This window comes from Rousettus aegyptiacus, unplaced genomic scaffold (assembly GCF_014176215.1).
Source record: "Rousettus aegyptiacus isolate mRouAeg1 unplaced genomic scaffold, mRouAeg1.p scaffold_m13_p_13, whole genome shotgun sequence".
Taxonomy (NCBI): Eukaryota; Metazoa; Chordata; class Mammalia; order Chiroptera; family Pteropodidae; genus Rousettus; species Rousettus aegyptiacus.
The window spans coordinates 57,274,068-57,298,360 of record NW_023416288.1 but is presented as its reverse complement, the minus strand read 5'-3'; the positions used below and the strand labels follow the sequence as shown (position 1 = coordinate 57,298,360).

The 24,293-nt window shown below is 37.0% G+C and overlaps 1 protein-coding gene and 1 pseudogene; both read left to right on the top strand.

Moving 5' to 3' along the window:
• CHRM2 (cholinergic receptor muscarinic 2) overlaps nt 1-24,293 on the top strand; it is a 506,666-nt gene that overhangs the window by 401,205 nt on the left and 81,168 nt on the right.
• On the top strand, nt 14,946-15,064 carry LOC118611110 (annotated as a pseudogene).

Here is a 24,293-nt window from a genome sequence, read left to right as displayed (position 1 = left end):
AAATGAAGTAGTATATTCCTATTTGTGGGGAAAGTTATGAAATGTCTAGTTCGTACTTAAATGTGACTTCCGGAAGCTCTGAGTTGCATCTTGCCGAGATGCATTGGGAAGGAGGGGAAAGAAATGGGATCTAAGGAAAGCCATGGGCACGTGGAACCCGCTGTGATGTCACCTCGATGTCATCCACGTCACTGCCTCTAACGCAAGGTAGCATCTGCTGTGCATGCACGGCGAAGAATGACTGATGATATTGATCATCACATTCAAGAAAAAAAGGTTCTGAACAGTGTATGTTGTGACCATTAGCTACCTTTCAAATTAAATAGGTTTTCTTTGCAGAATCCCCCAAAGGGTGTCAGTCTCAAAAAGGAAAATTGCCATGTTCTGCAGCAGAGGGAACTTGTGACTCAGAGGCAGAGAGAAACACTGTTTACCAGGGCGAAGCCCGGAGGACCGGCTGCCAGAAACCATAGGTTTTGCTCTATTGAGTAATAAAACCTTCCAGCCTGAAGGGGGTGCAGGGTTTGCAGCTCTTACTTTGTCCGTCTGAAGAGAATATGACAGATGTCTCTATCCAAAGACACTGTTAATAGTAATGAAACTTCATTACCCTTCAAGAAGTCCACCTTAATGTCCAGTATCTATCTATCTATCTATCTATCTATCTATCTATCTATCTATCATCTATATATGTATGTATTTAACTTAATCAGTCTTCACTGAAACCTGCAGGAGAAATGTTATGTCCATTTTACAAAGAAGAAAAATGAGGTTTAAGGAGGTCAAGTACTATGAACAAGGTCACAGAGCCAGTAAAAGCTGGAGCTAGGATTCAAACGCAGCTTAGTCTCTTTGTCCTTTTGTCGCATAGTCATCCTTAGGGGTGGTCAAGAGGGGGCGAAGGGTGTTTAGAGAAAAGCTGCCTGGGAAGGGCACTTAGTCAAGCAACTGAAAGTCACTACTTCCGAGACGCGGTCCTTGACTTTCCACGTAGACCAGGTGCCCGCTCGGCCTTCGCTGTTCTTTTCAGCACGTCTTGTTTTTCGTGTGTACTTTGGGTTTGTTATTACTACATGTGTGATACGGAAAAGGATAATAGAAGATAAGTTGGGTCCCGGCTACCCAGAGCCATTGACCCTTTTCATTGAAGTGAAAAGTACATAACATAAAGTGTGCCGTTTTTAAACGTATAGTTCAGTGGCATGAAGTACATTCACACTGCTGCGCAGACGTCACCCGCGTCCGTCTCCAGAACTGTCGTCATCTCCAACTGAAACCCTGCGCCCATTACACAGTAACACCCCCCCCTCTCCTCCCCCAGCCCCTGCACCCACCAGTCGCTTCCTCGTTTGCTTCGTAGGCCTCGTCTGGACAGGCGCGTCTCTGTGGGTGCCTCACCACATCTCTAACTTGAAGTGCTCTAAAGTGAAATTTTGCTAACTCCCGAAACTTGTTCCTCGTCATCCCGCATCCATCCCCACTCTGTTTCCTTGTCTTTCTCATTTTAGGAAATAGCACCGCCATCAACTAGTTCACCAAGTATAGAAACTTAGGACTCGTTTTTTAAAAATAAGCTTTTTAATTTTAGCATTGGCTTAGATTAAATGGAAGAGTTACAGAGAGAGCGCAGAGAATTCCCGTATACCCCCTCACCTAGTTTTCTGTTTCAATATATGTTAAGATGGAACATTTGATACAACCAATGAATCGATATCGTTACATTATTATTAATTAAAGCCCTAACGGTCTTGGGGTTTCCTTAGTTTTTACCCAATATCCTTCTGAGATTCCTACCAGGTACCACAATAAATGAACTGGTCATGTTCTCCGTAGGCTCCTGACACTGATAGTTCCCCAGACTGTCCTTGTTTTCTGATGACTTTGACAGCTGTGTGGAGTCCTGATCAGATAATTTGTGGAATGCTCCTCAATTTTGGCTTGTCTGATGTTTTTCTCTGAGGCTATGATTTAGACTGAGGCTATAGTTTTCTGGGCAGGGAGACCACAGAGGATCAAGGGTACATGGCACTTTTGGAGAAGGGAGTTTCCCCGTTACCCTACATGAGTCTTTATGACCCCTGGAGTAAAAATAACATTGGCACGAGATCAAATTAACAGGAGAAAAACCAGTTAAATACGTGCAATCGGGAGATCATAAATGATGCTCAGAGAAATTATTGAAGCAGGCAGCTTTTTATACTTTTTTGACAAACAATAAATTTGTGAAGAATTGACAGAACCGAGAAACTTAGGTTTGAGTGCTCCTTAGCAAGCAACCTAAACAAGGAGAGAGTTTGGCGTAGTAAATAAGTAGGGAGTAACGAGGTTCGTTTATACAGGCTTTGGGCCCTGAATTCCTTAACTCTGGTGATAAGAGTGTCCCAGTCAGTCCTGTTGGGGAAAGGAGGGCACAGTTCACCAGGGAAATTTACTTCCTGCATTCACAGAGACAACAGAGGGACAATGTGCCCTCCCATCACCGGTTGCTTTTCAAGTAACTTTAGTTCAAAATAATCAATATGCTCTTATGGGATATTTTGGGGCAGCCCTGCCTTGGGCCCAAAAACAATCATCATGACTTGTCGTCGATGATGTTAAGCCTGATCACTCAGCTGGGGAAATGTTTGCAATGGCTCGTTCCTTCCCTCATCACACTCCTTATCATGGTCTTCAGTGCGGGATCTCGAACTTCCCACCTCTCCAGCCTCATCTCGAGCCTGCCTTAATCACGTTTTAGCCATACTTGTTTGCCTTTCAGTTTTTTGAACATGATATGCCCTTTTCTGCTCAGAATATATGCCATATACTGTTCTTGTCACAGAGGACCTTCTCGTGCTTAGCATAGAAAGCATCTTCTTATTATTCAGTCTGATTATCTGCTACTCCGCAAAAAGCCTTTCCCTGCAAATCCAGTCTAAAATAATGGCTTGGTTTATAAGCTATCTTAGCACCTTGTCTAGTTCCTTCTTGGAATTTAATGCAGTCATTTGTGTAACTTTTACTTTATGTCTTTAATATCCCACTGGAAGGCAGGGATAAGAGCCTTCTAATTTACCACTGAATCACAGGGCCTAAAATGGTATCTTGTATATACGTAGATTTTAACACTGGTCGAATGAATGAATGACTCATATTGTCTTAAATAAATGCCAAGCTTGACTTTGAAAGATGAGGAGAAAGACACAAGCATTGGATAATTCTTTTTATATTTAGAGAAATTCTGTCTTCTTAAATTACTGATGGTTGGCGAATTGTGTTCATTTAATTTATTTAATATCAGTTATCTTCCTTGCTTTGATACAGAATGAAGAATTACTTTCTGTGACAAAGAAAAACTATTATCTAACTCATCAGTGAAATGATATTCGTCTTATCTGGGTTATTATGCTTGATGGGCCCTGAATATCAAAATGGTGCAAACCAATAGATAAATCTTAAGGGAAACAAACAAATGAACAACCAAACATCCATAGCATGAGCAGAATAGAGAATAATTGCCTGAGCCTAAAAGCAAACAAACAAATGGGTGTCGATAAGTTAATTTGGGCCTAGATATCGTAAGAGTAAAGCACCAAGACGGTGGAAAGTTCCAGATATTTGAAGATGTGTAAGGGTGATGCCAAGGAAGAAAAAATAAGATATTCTCACCACAGTTCTTGTACAGTGACATTAGATTAAGGGTTCATGTCTCATCTGTCCTCTGTCCTGTGAAACAAAGAAAATCTGTCCTCCTCTCTTTTTAAAGCTGTCATTCCACTGACCTTGAAATTGCCATCAGACTTCCTGGAACAGCCTTCCACTCTACTCACCACCCTCTTCCCATCCGACCTCCATCCTCCCCCACTTTACTAACAGTGCCACGCACGTTTTTCTTAGTTCTGTGGTCTTCCTAGGGCTGATCATTTTGCACTGGTGAGAAATACTGCAAAGACTTGCAGCAAAAATTTGTCTGAGAACGCAGGAAGCAAACGTCTTCTTTCCATAATGCTCCAGCACTTCTGGAAGCGATGCAGGACAGGGCAAATGTCCCCACGTGACAGGGGGACCAAGCTCTGTACCGAGAGAAGAAGAGGGTCCTTTGGCAAGAGAGTGCAGAAAAAGTTCAACACACACACCAAAGTTAGAGTCAGAAGGTCAGTAGAAGAGGGTAGCGCTCCACAGACAGGGTGGTCTCCTCGCAGAGGCAGAGAGTGAGAGGGGCAGTGAGGGAGAGACAGAGTAAAGACTCAGAGAGGGACCCTGAGTGTTCAGAGAATTCAGTTCATATGTCATCCTTTAGTTCCCACTTCCTTTGATGTGGACATACAGTGAGGAAGGGGAAGCGTATGCAGCATGAAAAAGGTAAGAACATGTAGCGCGAAAGGCCCACGCAGTTCCCAGCCTTGAATCCTTAGGTTTCACGTGGTTTTAACCACAGGGAATGACTCATGGCTCCTGTTTCCCCTTCACAGGTGTGGGGAATGGGTTGTTAGCAATCCCAGAAGAAATCTTCCCTTGCTCTGAAGGTGTCCTCCTGGCCTGACTGCAGGGCTGATCAGCATATTGCAGTCTCTGAATGTAGCTTGATTAACATTTTAATTCTCTTGCCTCCTCCCTACATTAGAAGGCCTCATCAGGACAGGCAGTTGCCTGAATTAAAATAATCTTTCCATTGATTAATCATAATGATTTAGAGTTCAGATAGTGGTGCAAACTCCTTCTTTTACTACTTGCTCACCATTTAGACCACAGAGTCACCAGTTAGGTCAAGGTTGCCTGGGCCCACCTTTCTCCTTCCCGCGTTGCTCCCGGATAGAGTTTTTGCTTCTTCAAGGGCTTGTGCCTGATAATCAAGCTCATTGAGACCGCTGAAGATCCAACCTCGAAGCCAGGGAGGTGGATCTCTGCCGTCCTGCTGCCTATGGGAGGAGGAGGTGTAGGCAAAGAAGCCTTTTACCTGACATTATACCTATCTCAGCTTAATTTCAAGTTGTTACTATATTCATAGAACACCTTCCTCCCTGAGGGAAATAGGGGATGGGCTGAAGGGTTATGCTGACCTAGGAGCTAAAAAGAAGGGATTTGGTAGATAGGGAAGAAAGGAACTCTTGGGAGTACAGGGAAGTAATTGTAATTGATTATTGAGTGTGAAACACTCTTCTCCATAAATCCTTGAATTTTATTCTGCCCTTCTTTTATATCTATGTCTGCAATTTTTCTTCTTTCATTTTTTTCTCACTATATGCTCTCTCTGCTCTTGACTCTTGACCAGTTCAAGACTACGTTTTCTCCTACCCTAAAGTCATGGTATTTACTACCAAAAAGTCTCGTTGGCTCTTCTTGGTTTCATCATCATCATCAAAAAACTATGCTCAATTTGGAGGTGACACCTCTTCATATGGATTATTATATAAAATCATGGAGGTTACAAAGTATTTTAAAATGCTAAAAGCAAAAGTAAGTGATCTCAAAATATCCTCTCTGACCATTCTTCGTAGAATGATACTAATGATAACATCACGATCATCATAATAGATATATCAAGGGTAGCATGTGAATCAATAAACTTTCAAATATATAGAAATGCAATACTGGTCATGTCTCAAAGAAAAACATAGTGAACTTTCATTTTATAAATTTTGGAGTTCTATTTTTGCAACATGTATGTGTTTACTTCTTCATCAGAAAGAAAATGTCCTTAATGTTTTCAAACTATAAACAATTATGTTAGCTGTTGCATTGCATAAGCATCCAACACTTCACTCTGCCCATCCACCAGTCCCCAAGAATTCTTCAGAAAGGACCATATTCCTCCAGCAGGGCCTGATTGCCATTGTTGTCAAGTAGCGACATACGGAAACTAACGCACTGCAGGCTGTCATTGAGTGTGCTTCACATTTGCAGCTCAGCTCGCTTAAATTTTCTTTTTCCTGAGTCGGTATTCCATAACTTGCAGTGCTTTGGAATATATAGACATCTCATCGCATCCTAGAGTTGGAAACTTTTTCGAGGATCAGCAGAAGAAATTAAAACAGAATATTTTTTTCTGTATGGATTCAGATATTCCTGGAAATGTATGCATATATACTCACAATGTTATAGAATTATACAAAATATTTTCATAATATTAGTCTTTATTTGATCTTTAATTTGGGCCTGTGTTTAGAAACATAAAGCTTTTTGCTTAAAATTGATCTCATTTCCAATATGATAAAATTTACATGTGTCCTATAATGCATAATTTTGCACATATATAATCAGAATCTAAGTTCTAACGATTTTACAGAACGCTCTTAAAGTGAAATATAATTTGCAATCTTCCAGTTTTTAGCAGTTCAGTCCTCCGCTGTTTCTTGGTATAAGCTTAGAGCTACATTTCCCCTCATTCCATTCCCATCTCCCCATTAGACCAGGAGTTAAAATGCAGAACGGATAGGCAGGTTCCGTGAGCCTTTTCTGATGTTTCTGCTTTTTTTTTGGCCATGCCGTTTCTCTCTATGGCTCAGTTTATACTTCTTAGGATGGATTCTTTGAAACTAAATTTAATAATTCTGTTATTAAACAGTTGGAGTTTTATTCTTAATTTGCCCATTGTCCTCTATCTATCTCCCCCAGTTGCAGTAGCAAGATTCGCCCAGTTTAAACTTTCCTGTTCTTATACCCTCTTCACCTTGCCTCTAGCCCCTAACATGATACTTCATTGGTAAGTTACTTTGTCCTTTTTATGGCAAAGGCTCAAATGTCAAATAGTGTTTGATGGGTTAATATGCCCTTTTGCTGATAACGTACTGTTATTGATGTGATTCTGTTTTGTCGCAACTTTGCTTTGTTTAATGAAATACTTGTAACCCTCTTTTGCACCTTTAAAAAGTAAAGAATCCAGTGGGATGCCCAAGCAATAGTCTTAACTATTTGATGTTCAAATAAAGAATTAAATGGAAAAAAAAAAAGTTTAGTCACCATTATATAAAATATGGATTGGTCTCCAGTAATTTTAGGAATATAATGCTTGGCTTCTCTCAGGGGCTGGGAGGAATGAATGCGTGGTGTGTGCTGGGTTGGGGGGACTTCTTGGGTGGATTGTTTCCTTGAACATAAAATTTTTGTTGCCTGTTCCATGCTTCGTATAGTCCAGGGCTTCGAGAGTATAATAAAGACTTGTTTCTTTCTTGTAAGCTAATGCAAGAGGGAAATGAAAACATTTGAACAGTTAGGAATTACCTCTAAATCTTTCTAAAATAAAAATAATAGACTGGTTCATAAAGAACCAGTCATCTGGGATTCAGTCTCCTCACCTGAAAAGGAGATCGTTGAACTAGATGACCTCTAAAATATCCATGAGACGATATTCATCAGAGGGAGCTGGAAAGTCAATTTCAGTTTCTATTGTATAGAAATGCCCTGTCCCACAATTCTTTCATAGATAGAACATGATTCCTCAATGATTTTGAAAGGTGAAAATAAATGTTGCTTTCCTGAATTCTCATGAATCCCCTGAATCCCTTGGTGTAATCTAGATCTAGGAAAACATAATGAAATCTTCTAGTATTTCTAAAGGGAACGCTCATTTTCTCACAAGAATCTGTTATTTTTCTGGGTAGAATGTTATATTCTCCAGCCCGGAAGATTTTTAAGTAAATTATAAGTCTTTACAACCTAGAGAGTGATAAAGGTCAGTGCTTAAAGAGCTAGTAATTCTGCCTCTGTGTGTGTATGTGTGTGTGTGCGCGTGCACGTGTGTATTTTCTTGTGTGCACACATCTCTGCGTATTCAGAGTAGTTTTAGCTAAAAATGAAAAGCACGCAAGAATATCTGTAGGGTTATGGAATCTTAGATGAGGCTGAAGAATCACTAGTGAGGGAATATGATGTGTTTGAAAAGTAAAGTAGTTCAGAAAAACTCGACCAAGTTGATGGGGCGGTCAGTGGCGGTGATGTGGCTTCATAGGTCAGTAACAACACACTATCGAGAGCCTTTTATGTTGCCTGAGGTTGAGCAAGGCATCATTAAAGGTTAATCAAAAGGTAGGAATGACTGATTTGTGTTTAAGAGAAATGACTAATTGAAGAATGCAAAATGATTTCAAAAGAAGAAAAGCTGCAAAGAAGGAGGCCAGATCAGTCAATGAGGTGACAAGAAAAGAATGGATTGGCCTGGGTGGTTGGGTATTTGTGGTGGAGGTAGTGGCTGTGGAGGTACGTTGGCCCCCAAAATGACCAGAAGAGCAGTTAGGTGGGACAGGCAATCGGGTGATGGAGATGGGGCCGGCCTCCTAAGACGGATGATCAGTTCAGTTCTGAATATTCGAGTTTGAGGAAAGCCCATGCGTGCTTGGAGGAGCGTTAGGGTAAGCCGTCAGACATACAGGTCTCAGGAAAGAGATCTGGACTGAAGAGAGGGAGTTCGTATTCACCATCACCTTCAAGGCACACTGCCATTGCGTGTGTATATTCACATGTAAACAGTTTATATTCAACGCATTTTTTGTCTGCAACTCAACAGCTCTCACACTATTTTCCTTCAGGAAGTAAAATTGCCACATGGTGACAAAAAAGGACAGATTTGCAATGAGCTCCTGAGCTGGCAAGCGGCGCTAGGTCACTTTCCTTAATTGAGAACAGTTTATCTTTTATTCATTTCCCTGCTTTTGTTTTCTGTGTTTGCCTCCTGAATATCTAGGTGTAACTCAGAGGATAATTAAAGGGTGTGTGGTTGTACCACTGTTAGAGCCATTTTTAGCAATCATTAATAATAGTCATGAAAAGTAAAAACAGACATGGCTTTTGTGATATTTCACATGGGAGAACTCGAATTTGCATATCTGCATGTCACCATTTTTACTTTCATGTAAACCTAATCACAGTTTCTCCCCACTTTTGTTCTTCATTTATATCACCCCTCGGTGTGTTCTTCGCAAGTTTTTAAAAAATAAGAATGCCAGCTACAAGAAAATAAAATTCCAAATGTCACTGCTTTCTAAACTCAACGTCCTATCTAGTTTTATGCCCGTTTCTGCAGTGGAATCACAAAGGCTGGCTTATACTGGGATATGTAAGCTTCTCTTAAATACTTTGGGTCGCATTGTGATGGCAATAAATGCAGTCCCGCGATCTTATTTTGGTCATTAGATACTTTGCCTGAAGCATTGAAACTTAATTTGACAGAAAAACAAAAGGTCGGAATTACCATGGAAGAATATGAAATATTTTTTCAAGGTTTATGTATTTCTCATGTCCAAAATTTTTTTGTTAGGGGGCGTGGGATATTTATTTGATGAGCTCATGTTGGCATCATGCACTTAATTACAAGTAAAAATAAAAACACAAATTTATCAGTCGTTAAATGCTCTCAATGTGGTGTAAAATCTAGAAAATACATTTAATTTGTTGACAAGCTATCTCCATTGACATGCGCTAAAAACATTTAGCAGATGAGATTAAGTCCTATCAGTAACCAGTTTTTTGGTACATTGATTTTATCATTCATGCAGTTAAATATTTCACATCGTTAAATCTCTGAGACTGTGGCTTGAATATTCAAGTGTGTGTTGATTGTGTGTGTGTGTGCGTGTGTGTTAATTAATAGATTATCTGGAGGCATTTCTGTGAGCCCGCTAGAGAAAGGATGAGCCAGTTCTAATGTCTAATTCACTATCAAGGTTAGAGAAAAAGTAGCTGGCTAGAAAGGACAAGACATACCTTAATACATAGTAAATAGAAAGTAGGATAAAGGTTTTATTCAGTGTCTGTTGAATGCAGTAGATTCTGAAGGTAGCAAATTGATGATGTGATATAGCTACACAAATTGGTAAATTAGAAGGCTAAAATGAACAGTTCTTATTTGTCACATGCTAAGCAGAATAAGTCAGAAAAAAATTGAGAACCATGTGATTTCACTCATATATGGGATACAAAACTGAAAGCAACAGATAAGACAAACAAAAACTCATAAACACAGACAACAGTTTAGTGGTTAGTAGAGGGAAAGGGGGGAGGGAGAGGTAGATAAGGATAACGGGGGTCAAATGTATGGTGACAGAAGGAGATTTGACTTTGGGTGATGAACACACAATGCAATATATAGATGATAGATTATTGAATTGCACACTTGAAACCTATATGATTTTATTAATCAATGTCGCTCCAAAAATGTAATAATAATAAACCCATCACTGTTAACTATCGAGATGAACACTTTAGTGAAAGATTTCAAAGAGCTTTAACTTTGGTTGCTAACATAAGAACAAACATAAAACAATTACAGAAGAACAGAAAATGCTAAAGAGTTATAGAGAATATATTTTATGTGATAAAGTTGTGTTGGCTTTTTATGGCTTATTGTGAATTTGTTGTGCTACGCAAATGCAAAACATCAGTTATTATTCTCATGAAAATTACCACTAAGAAATATGTCACATCTTTGCATATCTGTTAGTTACCTAATTAATATCATGAGGGCCAGAATATGTCATTCAGTCCACTTAAACAATTAAGAGGCATTGATTTAAGAGGCATGAGAAGTATTCCACCACTCCTTTTAAAAACGATGTAGCAGGTATACACAGAGAATATTAAATTCTGCATCCTTCTTCTGGATGTGTTTATGTGCACTGTATGTAAAATATAAAATGTAGTAATTCATCCCCTGTTTTACAGTTCCTTGAGGGTAAAGACTTGTATTTGAGAACATCAGAATCTTCAGAGTTAATATTTGGAAGCAATGATACTAAAAGAGTAATATGGATTAGGTGAGAAACATTAGATATAGTTACATTCATAGCTTTAAAAGCTTGTGTTGATGCAAATATCTCTAGCAGATTCCTTGGGGAAGAGAAATACTGAAAAGGATCTGATTCAAGAAGAATAACCTCCTTTAATCAGAAGTGCTTAGTTTTTATTGTTCTCATTACTTCTCCTTTCGTTTTCTAGAAGGCATCAAAGACTGTTTAAATAAACAAAAACACAGAAACCTAGTGAGCCATTTTGTTTGCATGAATTAATAGGTTCTTGAAAAAGAAATGTACAGTGGGTTTGTATCTGTACTCAAGGTAGAAATGGACTGAGGCAATTCAGACACACAGGGGCTTGAAAGGCAAGTGTCATTGTGGTTTTGCCATCTAGACAGATTTGAAAACACGCTAAATACTGATCAAAGGGGAAGAAAAACATGCATTTCTTCATTCGATAGATATTTATGTAGCATCTATCATGTGCCATGGTTGAGTGAGAGAAACAGACCAGCAGCTGCTCACATGATCCTGGGGTACAGTGACGTGTCTATCAGTGATCTTTGGACGTTGATGAAGCCACTTTGGCCCTTCCCTCTGCCCTTCTTCCTCCTCTCCATTACTATTACTAGAAACATACAACTGCTGTTTGATCCCATTTGTTGTAAGGACCTATTTCTTTAGCTTCTCGATGAGTTAATTTATTAAACCAACAATATGAAAATTTTCTTAAATGTATAAGCTTTACCACTTACAAAGAATTTGCACACACACATTATCTTATTTATACCTCACAAAATTCCTCTTCTTGTTTTCAAATAATACATGGAGAGGTAGGAACTCAGGGGCTGAGTGACTTGCCAAGATGCTGCTGGTTATAAATTGTTAGAGCCCCAAGATGAGACTGAAATCCAGGTTTCATAAAACAAGAGTGTGTGCATATCTCTGAGTGTACTAATCTATTTCATAGCCAGATAGGAAGTACTGTCAGTGGATTGGCTCATTCTTTCCTCCTGTACATAATGAAATGGTATTCTTAGTTAAATTAGATTAGATAAATGAAGAGCTGTCTTTAATACATCAGCTTCCCATTACCAGATCATTGTTTTTTTTCATGGCTTTCAACAGGCCCCAGGATCTTCTGTGTACCATCAAAGCCTACTCTCAGATCAACTATGAAAATAATCATTTGCTACTAATATTCATACTGTGATCTTTCTTTTAAACTCAACTGTCTGTCTACCCACCTATCTATTTTTGCAGTCCATTGCCAGTAATTAAGATACTCAGAAGCAGTTCAGAATTAATAATTAGTATAAATTTCAGAAGAGTTTTGATTTAGACAGCAACTTCATAAGAAGAAGTTAATCTGTAGTGTCTTCCAAGGGTATTAGCTTTTAATTTTTATCTCTTCTCTAATTGAAAAATAATAGACATAGCTGCAGTTAGACACATTTGAAAATCAAAAGCAGATGGGATACATCTATCTATCTGTCTATCTTTTTAAAGTATAGTTGGTATACAATGTTATATTGGCTATATTAATTTCATGTGTACGCTATAGTGATTTAACATTTTTATACCTTACAATGTGATCACCTCACTAATTCTAATTGTCTGTCACCGTGCAAACTTATCACAATGTTATTGACTATATTCTCCTTTACCATTTTCACCCATCTCTCTACCCGGTCCCTTCTGGTAACCATTCCTTTGATCTTGTGTCTATGAATCTCTTTTTGTTTTGTCTGTTTGTGTTGTTTTTTTAAATTCCACAGATAAGTGAAGCCATACAATATTTGTCTTTCTCTCTCTGGCTTATTTCACTTAGCATAATACCTTCTAGGTTCATCCATGTTACCACAAATGGCAAGATTTCATTCTTTTTTATTGCTGCATAATATTCTATTGTGTGTGTGTGTGTGTGTGTGTGTGTGTATAAACACCACATCTTCTTTATCCATTCATCTGTTGATGGACACCTAGAATCTTGGTTATTGTACATAATGCTACAATGAATATATGAACATATGGGTACATATGTCTTTTCAAATCAGTGCTTTTGTTTTCTTTGAATAAATACTGAGAAGTGGAAGTTCTAGGCCATGTGGTAGATCTATTTTTACTTTCTTTGAGGAATCTCTAGAATGTTTTCCATAGTGGCTGCACCAGTTTGCAGTCCCACCAGTGGTGCATGAGAGTAAGTGTATTTAAACACTATCCTTCCCTTGTCCTTTAAACTCATGCCATCTATACAGTCACTTCCTCTCCCTATGCCTTAGGGACATCCTAGGGACAGTGGCTGTATTTTGGGAAGATGTAAATGCAGAGCTCTGGAGCAGCCAGAGTACTCATCTGTAAGGGGCTGAGGAGCACGGCAGGCGTAAGCAGAGCAAAAAGCAAAAAGCAAACAGACTCCAAAGATCCCTTGAAATGCAGCTCCAGGGGTGCCAGGAACAGGCCACAGTAAGGATGGAACAGCCTTAGGACAGCTGTGAATGTAAAAGGGCAACTAGCCCTTAAAAGTTGGTTGGAGTCCCAACCCAAAGTCAGTTTTTACACATGACTATTCCCTGGGCATCTTCTTCTGATTATATAAGTACAGAAAACAACTAATTAGAAGCATAGTCATTGAACTTTGAAATTCCACAGCAAGATGCAAATGTTTGGCCACCAAGTACAGTTTGCTATGTTTGTTATGCAGCAACCAACATTTTGTACTCTCTGGACCTTTATGATGATAAGATAGACAAAGCATGCAAATTTTTTGCTGGTTTCCTTGTTCATTTTTCTTTATTAAAGGCAAAATGTTCAAGCTTGGCATTAATCTGGAGTCTGGGAAGCATACATCATGGCCAGGAGCTTTAAAGTGGGCCAGAAATGGAAAACGGATGAGGAAATTCTGACAGAGAAGACAAAGGACAGAACCTGATCTGGGCTAGTGTAGATGTAGGCTGTGTGTTCTCCAGCCAACGATGGTGAAGAGGAAGGCGCTCCCCTCACTTTATGGAGACCTTGCTGGTTTGGAAAGTTCACTGTTCGACACCATGGATCTCCAGGTGGGTCACGTTTTGAGATACACCAACCTGGAGGACTCCATGCTGTTGAGCTGTTCACAAGCACCGGACACTTCTAACCCCATCTTCTCAGGAATTAAACTGTGTCTTCCATAATGTATGCAGATCTTCTTCAAAAAGAAATCTCTTCCCTCTTTCAAAAATGGTGGCACGCTTCCCACCTCTGCATCAAAATATGTTGTTTTTATGGGTATTATTAAAGTCAGTGTCACAGTGTACTATAAAAAGATTAATCTTCATAAAAGCTAATTAAAAATGAGTAGAAGCACAATATTTGTGGATTTTACTCATGGATAGCAGGGGTTTTAATTAGTAGGTGAGTCTAGCATATAAAACAATGCATTTTTTTCAAAAATTTGAATTTATTGGACTTGGTATATGTTATTCATAAATAATGAAAAACTGTCTCTGCAATAAATATATTTTTTGATTTATTTAACATCCTTTTAAATTGGGTAGATATTTTATATTCCTGCTATAAAACTGTTACTAAAACTATTGTTATAAAACAATAATGTTGAAGCAGTCATTATTGTTATAGTTTAATAAGAATTCTATTAGTCTTTTATCAGTGATATGGAATTGGCATTTGGATTAAGGTAGTTGTTACATATGATATTATAAAATTGACTTTTTTCAAATTGTTTTTAATGCATTGGGATTTTTATATATACTTTTATTGGAACTGTTAATTGTTATATCAAATTTTAGTTTTCCTAATAGTAACATTTTCAAATTCAGTGGTTTTAATTGTCCTGATATGTTGCTCTATTAAACGTACTGTTGAATTCCATTTGCTACTATTTTACCAAAGCTTTGTGCATTTCATTTACTAATGAGATTACTTTAAAGTTTAAAAAGATGTCTTTGAGCTACATTTGGTTCATATTTACATCATTCACACAGATTGCAAAAAATTGATTGGTGGCTTCCCTCTTTTCCTTATGCTGTTGAAGAGTTCGTAGAGCATGAGGGTTATTAATTCTTTAAATGTTTGAATAATCCACCTTTTTTGGTGAAAAGCTCAAATCCTTTTTTACAAACATTTAAAAAATTGATACTATTTTTCTGAGCCATTCAATTCATATTTTATATACCTCCATTCATTAATTCTGATAAATTATGAATTCCCTATTGAATATCTATTTAATGAAAATGCTTTGTCTATGGCCATGCCGCCCTGAACAAGCCCCATCTCCTCTGATCTCAGACACTAAACAGGGTTGGGCCTGGTTAGTACTTGGATGAGAGACCACCTAGGAAGACCAGGTGCTGTAGGCATAAAAAATAAAACATAAGGGATTGTAAGCTGACAAGGTCCTTGCAATCTGCGAAGTCAACCAGGGGTTGCCTCGCCTAAAAAAAAAAAAGAAAAGAAAATGTTTACAATTTTTATCAAATAATTGTGCACATGATTCTGTTAAACTTGATTATTCTCCAAATCTGTTCTTTTCTTTTTTCTTTGTCTAGTTTTAGTTGTGCTTTTCTCATGATTTTTCTTGGGAAGTTTTGCCACAGTTTTGTGAATTTTTATTTTCTTAATTCTGTTGCTTTTGATTTTATAATTTATTACTTTATTTTTTGTAGTTGCTTCTTTCTAATTTCATAGGGATTTTTGTGATCCTCCTTTTTAAAACATCTTGATTTGAACACTAGTTTCTTCTTTTTAAAAAAGTCTTACTTGTTCAGTATTGAGAACATTTACAACTATGAATTTGTCTCAAACAATTGCTTTGGTCTCATCTAAAATTTTTAAATGTTCTGGTTAATAAGAACATGAACCTAGAGCAAGGCAGGCTTAGGTTTGATTTTTTCACATATTGTGACAGGAACTTTAACTTATTTTCTTCACTTGTAATTTATAGGAAACATACTTGCCTTACCATGCTTTGCAAGATTAAATGAGATCATCTATTTGTAAGAATATAGTACAATGACAGCAAAATCAAATGCTCAATACAAATAGTATTTGTTGAAAATTATAGTTTGGTTTTTCTTTTAACTCAATCAATAATCACTTTAACATTTAATATCGAAAGTGTTGAATATTTTTTGCTTTTCTCGTTTAAAACTTTCTTATAAATTTCAAATTTCATTGCATTTTGGTCAGAAATGTGGCCTTATAATGTCTATTTTTTAAAATTTTCTCAGTTTTTCAGTTTCTGATTTACTCAGGTAATTAAATAGAAGATTCTACTCTTTATTAAAGAGAGCCGAGATAGATAAGGGTAAAGGGAGTAAAACGTGGTGACGGAGAGAATTTAACTTAGGTTGTTAAGTGCACAATGCAATAGACAAGCGACGTATTAGTTGTACACTTGAAACCTATACAATTTTATTAACCAGTGTCACTCCAATAAATTTAATTTAGAAAAAAATAAATAAATAATTAAAAGAGAGCCAGTTACATACACACATATACAAACATGTTATATATATGTATTCCCCATATCCATTCTATTATTCATTACTTTCATTCATATTTTTTAAAAATCTACATGACCTGTAGCTGCATTTGCATTTCTTTCTCCTATTGTGTTTTGGTCAAATTTTAGTAGGTTTTTTTTTTTGACATTTTGAATTTTATAGATAATTTATTATTCTATATTCTCTGTTCTGTTTAAAATATTTGGTTGCAATTTTAATTTATATGAAACTGATATTGCCACCTACCGTTTCTTTTCTTTTGCTTTGAGAAACATTTGTAATACTTTTATTTTTGAATTCTGTCTGCCACTTTGCTGAGGTCAGTTTCTTTTAAGTCATGTGTAATTGGGTTTTATTTATTTTTAATCCTTGAATATTTGCTTTCAAATTCACAATTTAATCCTCTCCTGTTTTCTCTTGTTTTCATTTTTCTGCTTTAATTTTATACTTTATGTTTAATCTCTTCTCTATCCTTTGCTTTAGGAATAGTAGTTTGCAGAGAGTATCTGTTTTTAAAATTTAATTAGCTCTTAGTTTTACTTTGAAAAATTGTATTTTATTATTTTTATAGTAACTATCAAATCCAAGGATAAACTGTAATACTTTTTGAATTAGTATTTGCTTATTTCACGCCGAGCTTCAGACCTTTTGTGATATAACATGAAGGTTTAGAGTGAAACTATTGCTATTAAATGTTTGTATTTTCATTACTGATGCATAGACATCTCTGCCTGTTTTCTCTTATTCCAGGACCGTCCATCAGTTACCCTGTACTGCTCTGTGGCCATTACTTTCCTACTTCTTATTTCACTGGTATCTGTAATTACAAGTCCTTGTATAACAGGATCTCTCCATTTCTAAATTTTTTGTTCTGATTCAGTCTCTTGAAAAATGGTTTTCATACTTACTCTTGATTTCATGAATTTAATATTTCTTGAGTCACTGCATACTTATGTAGATCTTTCTGTTACCTTCATGCATGAATGTCTTAGATGACTATGAAAACCGCAAATGCAATACCTTTTATCCCTCAAGACTGTGAGAGCTTCTTAACCAGTTCATAGACGTGGAGGCTTCTCTCTGGGCAAGAATGGGGTTGGTTTGCCTGGGTGGAATCTGAGAACTCATCACTCCACCAAATGGATATTTGTGTGAAGTACTCTAAGCACTTCATTTCGTTTGACATTCCGATTATTAAGAAACACAAAATCTGAGATGTCCTCGCACATTCTAGTTATATTTATATTTCGACATTTCACCCCCAATGTCTAATTCATTCATATCCAGGAAAGAGCAAATTTTTCATACAAAATTCTAAGTGTCCTGTGGTGCCTCTCTCAAGCCTTGAGCCAGCCTGGATAACAAGCTTGTGCTTTGTACCCTGTGTCAGCGAAAGGTACCTACACTACAGGCATTACCAGGCCAAAGAATAAAAGAAGGGAAGATCCAAAATTTCCGACGAAACTATCCTAGTCCCCTGTTTTCTCAAGTTTTTTTGCCCCGCCCTCCCCATTTTCCACCAGATGGCCCATCTCCTCAGAGTATGAAGTTGCCATCAGGGATTCAGGGAGGAGAAAGCTGGTCTCAACCAGCTTTTCTTCCAGGGCAGGGAAGAGTTCATTTCTTACCTAATTTTTGCTGTATTTTCCACCAGCATCATTCTGCCTCTCCCTAGAGATGCTTCCTCAAGTCTCTATAAGGAATAATTTGCTTGACTTCCTTGGTGATGTCATGAGGATTTACAAATGAATCACTTGATTTTAGATATGAATATAAGTTTTCCAATTGGGAAATAGGAAAAAAGGAGTTTTAGGCATGGAGCATAGGAAAAATAATAGCTACTACATGGTCGAGGACTTAATATATGTCTGAAACACTCAGACCTTTATATTCTTCATCTCATTGAATTCTCAAAACAACCGTATGAGATGATAGTTTTAACCAGCATCCTCCAAGGGGACAGAATAATTGAGCCTTGAGTAGACTGTTCATGATCAAACACCTAGGAAAGCAAAGGGCGCAGTTACAAGGTGCTTATGCTGAAGTCCTGTGCCGTTCTGCCTCAATGCTTTAGTGCTTTTGGCCTGAAGGCACAGCAGGATAGGGCATATGTAATTGTGTTTATTCATAAATAAACGAATTGCAGATGGTATTGTGGTAGCATTTATTAACTGGGCTTTTAAATATAGACTGTGGTGAAGATTTTACAAGCCCGTGAATTGGCAATCAAGCGATTGAGTGGTGGAGGTGAGGCCGCTTACCCTGATGTAATGGGAAGGCGTGAGCATTCTGACCAAGTTATTGAAGAACTTTCACTTCTTCTCTTTGACCATAGCAGTATGCTAATTTGTATTGACTGAATTTTTGAATGATCAGGTGTTATTTCTTTTTTCTAAATGAACAACCCCATCCTGATTTTCGATGCGGAATTTTTGACAAAAGGAAAACATATTTGCAAATATGTTTATGTGCAAATTAAGTTATTTTTTTAATGACTATCTTATAAAACATAAGCAGAAAACCTATTTTCATTCTGTACAAGTCTTCTGTATATGTCGATGAAAGGAAGAGTTGAAATGTATATCTAAGGAGAATGAAAAATAAGGCTGATTTCTAATTTATACATGAAATGCCTTAATACACACAGAATTTGTAATGCCTTATATTGGCAGTGAACAACAGGGAAGTTTTCACATTATTTTGAATTCTGAGTTTTCAAGTTTGTTTTCCCAAAGGAGTTGGCAAGTCTTTGCCTAGGTTTTTGGCTTCATTTCTGTGAGCTAGTTGTGTGCGGCTATGTTTCATACGCTGACCAACCAAGGACACACGTGATGCTCACCGGGATTTCATCTCACTGACTCCAGGATTACCGTGGGCTCGATAATTGCTTCCATCCTTCCGGTCTTACTATACTAAATTCTAATAATGGAGGAGGGGCCAACATTTACAGGGGGAGAAAGAAGAACAAATTAAATGCACACATGTGTCATCTGACACTTGCATAGCAAGCACGGTTGTATTTATCAGACAGAGCGTGTAGCGTTTCTTTTTCGATGGAGATACATAATAGTATTTACTTATTACTCTGTACCGTGGCTGAGCCTTTTATAAGATTCCTTTACTTAATCCTCATTACAACTACACAGATAGGTACAGTTATATGCCCACTTTATAGATGAAACTAAGGCACAGAGAGTCTAAATAACTTACTTAAGGTCACGCAACTTATAAATGTTGATCCTTGTATCTGAATGCAAAAATTTGAGCTGCAGAATTCGGGTTGATAATTATGCTACATTGAATCCCAAGATCTTCTATATGTATATCTATGCATACGCACATATATACACACATAAATACACATGTAGGGAGAACATATTCTCGAAGCCCATGCTCTCCAAGCACGTCTGTTAGTCTCATACACAAACAACCTGAGTGTACACCTTTCAATGCACTTCCTTTTTAAATTCACACACATATCTATCACATAACGGGCATAAATCTATACAAATGTGCATGGATAAACAACCGTTTTTGTCGGAGAAGCACTGACTTTAATGAAATCATCTTGTACTAGGTCCTTCGCATTGTGTAACCAACACTGGGTGAAAGAAGTTTTATTACTTGAGTAAAATTTTCCTCTAAGATAAAATTCTCTCCTTTCCCTCATCCCCTTCCCCTTCCCCTTCTCTCCCTCCCCCGAGGGCCATTTAAATTTAGTAGTTGGGTGATGTGGTGTGATTTTTAGCCAAGTTGAGGGGTTCGGTTGGGGCTATGGGAGCAGGTAAGCAGAAAACAGCAAATACAACATTGCAGATTATTCAGGTAATTCAAACAGACAAAGAGCTGCCTCCAATCATTTTGTTCTTAATATTTAAAATATTGCCCAGTTCTTTATATAGTGTCATAACTTTATAAATACTCAGGAGGTATTAGGTAGCAATGAATCTGATTAGCATAGTAAGCATATACGTATTGATTCTTTTAGTAATATTCTGTGTCCATATGACCTTAATGCTCCCTTATTTTCTGCCAGTTTGAATTGAAGCCGGGTAATTATTGTTGCAATTAGATCCTCCGACAGGATTTTGAATCCTCCTTAAGAACTTTAAGGTCCTTGTATGAAAGCACCAAATGTTCTATTGGCTCAGCTACTACACCTGTCACCTTTGTGGGATGTGAAGACTGCGAATCTCTTTTCATCACTGAGATTCTCAGAATAAAGCCTTTCGAGTTTACTAAGGGGGAACATAAAAAGGAATGTGACTGGAGGTGTGTTGATACTTAGACACAGCTAAACCTGCCGCCACTCTCCCCTCTCTCCCCAGCAGCGGGTAGCCATCTTCAAAAACTTGAGTCTGGCTTTTTGAGTTCCTATTTCCCAGTGCTACTGATGTTTTGTTGGTGATGAGTAGTTCCTAACTCCTGACTGTATCATTCTAAGGTTTTGTTAATTAAAATTAAGTGGTGTGTGTGCATGTGTGTGTGCGCATGTGTGTGTAAGAGAGCAAGAAACAGAGAGAAAGAGAGGGTACCAAATTGAATGGTTTAAATTATAGTCACTGAGTTGTCATTTCAAATGACGTTTTTTTATTTCGTTTTTACTTAACAATGTAGTTGTTCCAATATACAAATTCTATTCCTGCTCATTAGAGCTCTCATTTCATTGTTTCTGTCACTTCCAGAGAGAGCTAGCTATTTCTGGCCAATCACATCCAAATAGGCTTAGTTTAAAAGGCAGTAACAGAACCAATAACCTTGATATACAATGATGATAAATTAATAATTTGAAAAATTATTTTTTTTTATCCAGCAAACAAAATATTGGGTTCCAGCAATGATATGGATTAAAATTTAACATTTTATCATTTCACACAACTACAATCATAGTTGAACATATAATACCTAATAATATACCTGATGTCATATTCTTAAACATCACAGCAGCAAAATCAACAACAAAAAAGCAAAGGTAACTTTTACTACTCTCTGTACATTTAGTACTTGCCTGAGTATTCTACGTGTACAACCCCTCTATAAATTAGATGCCACTATCTTTCCCAATTTACATTTGAGGAAACTAAGAATCAGAATTCTTATTAAATAACTTGCCCAAAGTTACACAGCTGGTTTCTGGCAGGGCTGTGCCCCAAAGCCATGCTTCTCCCCACCGAGCCGTGCTGACGCTAATATATTTGGATCCTCAGGCTGTATCTTCACGAACACACTGTTTTGGAGGCAGAGAGTGGAAGGATTGTATTTGTTTAAAAATCGTGCTTAGTTACTAGTTACGACCGAGTTATAAAATATCTCGGTTCAATTAATGTCTTCTTTTCCAAATTTATGTAATATTTATGATTCAGGTGAATCCTATATGTATGTGTGTGTATGTATTTATTTTGCTCCTCTATACATCTTATAATATTCTTGTAAGTGTGGATTAGAACAAGTCTTAAGGCAGCTTTTTAGATATTCTGTGGACAAGAAGGTCTCCTTTTTTAGTAGATCTCACTGACTTGTCAAATGGCCACCCATAAAATCTTATGTTTCTTTTTTACATATAACAACCATATTACATATCTGTTTCTGTAGACAGTGCTTTCAAAACAATTAAATAAGTGTAGAATAATAGGCTAATGAGTATTTCCCATTTTCTTTACAATAATTTCATTGTTGTAATTTTGTCTTTGCAATAAAAATATGACTAAAACATAGATCTTAATTTTTATACCTTTCTATGAGAGGCTTTTTATAGAAAAAGGAATTTTTAAATATCGATTTTAAAAAATCTTATATCAAAAATATTTTTGAATACTTTTAATATGTTTCTGACCTTTCTCCCTCAATAATGTTATGAGGTTTTTAAAGCAAGATACACTTAAATATTTACTTCTTTAATATTGGATGTTGTTAAGGAATAAAATAGTTGTTTGAGTTTTTTCTTCCTTCTAAATATATTCAACTCAGCAAATATTTATCGAGCACACACCACAAGTTATCTTAGATTCTCTGTTGTGTTTCCATCAAAGTTTCACATGTTTCACAAGTAACGTTTTGACAATAATATTTCAGGGACGAAAGTCTGTGAACGTTTTCCTTCCTTAATAAATCAGAGCAGATCTATTTTAACCTTACTTGCAATTTAATGGACTCATTTGAGTGAGAGAAAAAGAAGTAGATTATATTTATCGCTTGTTAGTTTCTGAGCATCCCCTAAGGAGTGTCCCTTCTCTGACCCGTGTGTGTCACAACAGGAAAAAAAAATATCGCTGTGAAAGAGAAAGATAAACGCTGCTTCTTGTCTCTAAGGGACTCAATCCCCAAGTCTCTTCCCTTCCTGTCAGTGCACTTTCTTCATCATATTTAACAGGATTGCCACTCTCGGTTGGTGGGGACAGCTCCTAAGTCCATGTAGAAGGTCTCCTTTTTCTCATCGATGGGTAACAAAGGCGAGACTTGAACCTGGAACTTCTGGCTTCTAACATAGCTTATTAGGTGGCAAAGACTTTACCACCTAAAGTATTGTTACTTTGAGAACTAAGGCTAGAGTCTACATTATCCCATGGAAATACCATATTAATTCTAAAAGGATAACTAAGTACTTGTCATTGCTACCCAAAAGATGCTGATTGACCTTACATAAATTTAATACCAACATACATAACATTAATTTATCGATGCCTTAGTTGCATCCTCTGAAATGGGGTGACAAGGACGCCTATCTCATAGGTTACTGTGCAGGATAAGTGAAATAATCCGCCGAAGAGCTTGCCATGATGCCTGGCCCGTGAGAAGCCTCAATTAGCGTTATTGTGTTATTGTTATCATAGTTTTATTTAGCTCATTACTATTATGTACAAAATAAAAGGAAGGGAAAACCTAGAATGCAAGTGGAAAACTGATTTTCATATATTAATTTATAATAAATAAATTTGTAATTAATACATTTTAATCTGTGAAGCTCAAGACAAAATGTCTGCTTAATGAATATTCAGTATCCAAATACATTCATGATATGAAACAGACTATTCAATGAATTTATATGATAAATGTTTTGGAGCACCTTCTTTATGACTAGAATTTTTCCAATTGAAAGATTTAGAATAAAAATAAATTATAAATTAGCTTATTTATTATTCAAGGCAGCAAAATATGTTTTCTATGTTTACAAGAGGAGTTGTTTAAAGGAATCCTTTTTCAGAAGCAAAAAAAAAAAAATCTTTAAAAATCTTGCTGAAGTAGTCTCCCAGTTTCTGAAGAATTTCTCTAAAGCACATTCGTCTATATTTGAGGAGATAATTCTTTTCAGCTCATGCCCACAGCGAATAGAGCTGAACTGCCTGTGCCCTCAGAGACTGGAGACCTAATAACCAGCTACCGTTTTGGAAGTGCACCAAGTGTCCATCACTTTAGCGACATTTATTTTTTGTGTTTGTTTGTTTGTTTGTTTTTAACATTTTGAAACTAGAGCTCAGAGAAGTGACACAACACGTAGATAGCAGATCTGGGAGTGACCGCAAATGTCTTTCTTTGTCCATAGTTTATTTTCCACGCAAGTCTTATTTCCCCAGACCCATTTCCAAATGCAGGAACTATATCTGGCTTGGTAGCACATTGTGCCAAGAACAGTGCTGTACCCATCTGGCCATTCATTCAATGCCATTTTAATATACTGAATGAGAAGTCTGGACCTCATTTCAAAAGATCACACAAATATGACTGGTGAAACCTGACTTTGACTTCTTTCCTCTCATGCCTGACTCAATCTCTTATCTTGCATTGGGATTCCAAAAATACACATGCAATTGTTTATATCTGCTTCCATCTATTTCGTGTTATTATTGTTCCAATTTTTCATCTGTTTTCCAGTTCATGCAATTTTTCTCAGTTGATTATGCAATCATTGAAGTAGCAACATCAGACTCACCTACCCTCCAGTTGATTGCAAAGAATTCATAAAACAGCCTCTAAGGAAAGGATATATTTGGAAGAAAAACAATTACAGCTTTTATTCATTATCATACGATACAGTGGTTAGTAAAAGAACAAACGCCATCAGCCTGCTTATTCAGAAAGGCACAGT